The sequence below is a fragment of the Kryptolebias marmoratus genome, linkage group LG22 (genome assembly GCF_001649575.2).
Source record: "Kryptolebias marmoratus isolate JLee-2015 linkage group LG22, ASM164957v2, whole genome shotgun sequence".
Lineage (NCBI taxonomy): Eukaryota > Metazoa > Chordata > Actinopteri > Cyprinodontiformes > Rivulidae > Kryptolebias > Kryptolebias marmoratus.
Genome location: NC_051451.1, coordinates 26,220,128 through 26,222,195, shown reverse-complemented (window position 1 = coordinate 26,222,195; position 2,068 = coordinate 26,220,128). Strand labels below are relative to the sequence as shown.

Genomic DNA, 2,068 nt, shown 5'->3' with positions numbered 1-2,068 from the left:
ATATTTTCAGCGAGTTCCCTCGGTTGTGTTTCACCGTAAGTGGCGCTCTTCTTCTTCTGGTCTTTATTTTAGCAGTAAGGTAGCAAAGCTGCGCTCTTCTTCGTAGACATTGAGTTTGGCTGCAGCTCCACACAGTTGCAGCGCCTCCTACAGGAAACTGGTGGAGCTACGCAGAGAACCACGCCGTTCAAAAGCCTTGTTTGGATTCATGTTTTTATAAAACACTGAGGTCCGGACCTCGGTGAAATCAATGGTAGCTACGGCCCTGCTGGGGATCAGTCTCAGCTACTACCACACCTAGTTTTACCTCAATATGTGTGTTTTGTGTTAGCTAATCCTGATTAGTCACTTCCAACAGACCAAATTAATAATACTGCAAAAAACTTTATATTAGTTTCAGTAACTGAGCCTGAATTCGATGCAGATTTCCTTTACAAATCCTCCACGACATGCTCACTGGGTTTCCACAGCTATAATATTTTGCATTTTATGATTAAACAGCCGACGCTTTCCAAAAAGCACTCAAAAATCAGCCATTTTAAACCCGGCGTGATGACATTTTGGAGTGTACATAATTTAGACAACAAAACGAGTGTGAAGTGGAGTCTGGATGCAGCTTCAGCTCCGGGCTCTTCACGCAGCATTCGCACAATTGTTTGCAGATTTGGTGAAAATAACAGGCTTTTTTTTTTTTTTACTCTCTTTGTGATGTTTGATTGGCAGCGCTGCTCTAAAGCTGCAGCTCGGCTGACAGCCATCCTCATACGCTTTCCCATAAAAATGATGAGTTCAATTTCACAGGTACTTGTCACGATTACAGTGCATCGTAAACGAGGACAGTCAGCAGCTATTATTGTGACAATAAAGACTGACAGAAAAGGCTTTATGGTAAAAAAATGTCAGGTGATGGGGGGGGGGGGAGAAGCTGAAGTTTAATCAGAAGTAAACGTCTATAAAACCAGAAAATCAAACATTTATTTATGGAGCAGATATATCATTCAGAGAATTGTTTAGTAATCAAACAAACCCAATTAAAAAGCCTTCAGCTTCATTATTTCTCTATTCTTGTTTGGTGTTGTTGGTCATTGTGAAGAGGAGCCTGCAAGGACCTTTAGAGGATAAAAGAACAATTAGTGGAGATTAAAAGAAAACAGGAGCTAAAACACGCACACACACACTAATCAATCTCCATTGTGGCGGCAGGGCAGCGGCCTGGCAACAGCTAAGTGGAAATCATTTACTTAAAGTCATTAAAGGAAGGAGAAAGAGGTCAGAGGATCCACCTACACCACGACATGGAAGACACCAGCGCCATTAAACCGTATCGTTTGACTCACACTTTAATGTTCCAGATGAGTTATAATCCAGCAGGTTTATAGGTTAACTCTGACTTTACTGTAACTCCACGAGCTGATTTCAAACTTTCCTTGTTTCTTTTTGTTTTTCGACCCTCCTGTCGTGGTCATTCTTTGCTCAATCTGATTATAAATCCAAATATTATCACTTAACGTTCTGCTGGATCTTTTTTCCCCAACTTCTTTTCTCATGAACAGTATAAATTTAGATCCTGTTTTATTTCTCTGCCCTGTCCTCACTGATCTAAGATCATACAACTCATTTTTAAATAAAAGGTTATGGGCTTTTTTTGACCAGAATAAATTTACAGATGTCACAGTTTTCGCGACATCACAGAAGAACGTCTCTTTGAGTTCTGAACCCCGTCCAGTACGATTTTATCTGTGAAAAACAGATTCAGGCGCAAAAAACAGTTGGATATTTAACTCTATGATAAAATACAAGAAGACCAAGATGCAGACCCTCCAGGATTTTGCGATGTTGCGATCGCAACTATTAACGCAAAATCAAGCAAACCCCGGGAAATCGCAACTTTTTGCAACTTTAACCAAATATTTATTGTTTCTGAAGTGATTCGCCACCGTTTCTGCGGTCTAGTGTCTTCTTTGTGGGTTTGTGTAGCGTGGAATACAAAATAACCCCAAATAACTCAGGAAGAAGACACGTGACGTCACTTCCTGTTAACATCAGAATGCCGGGAGCGTGCAGGAGC

General features: G+C 40.8%; 1 protein-coding gene across 2 annotated transcripts in view; it reads right to left on the bottom strand.

The window, feature by feature from the left end:
- disc1 (DISC1 scaffold protein) overlaps positions 1–2,068 on the bottom strand; it is a 49,576-nt gene that overhangs the window by 9,166 nt on the left and 38,342 nt on the right. Inside the window, exon 13 of one of the 2 annotated variants that reach the window (XR_001808785.3) lies at positions 1,028–1,109. The exons of the other annotated variant lie outside the window; for it this stretch is intronic. The gene's annotated coding sequence lies outside the window, so the exon portion shown is untranslated. The remainder of the gene's footprint in view (positions 1–1,027; positions 1,110–2,068) is intronic. 2 annotated transcript variants of the gene reach the window in all.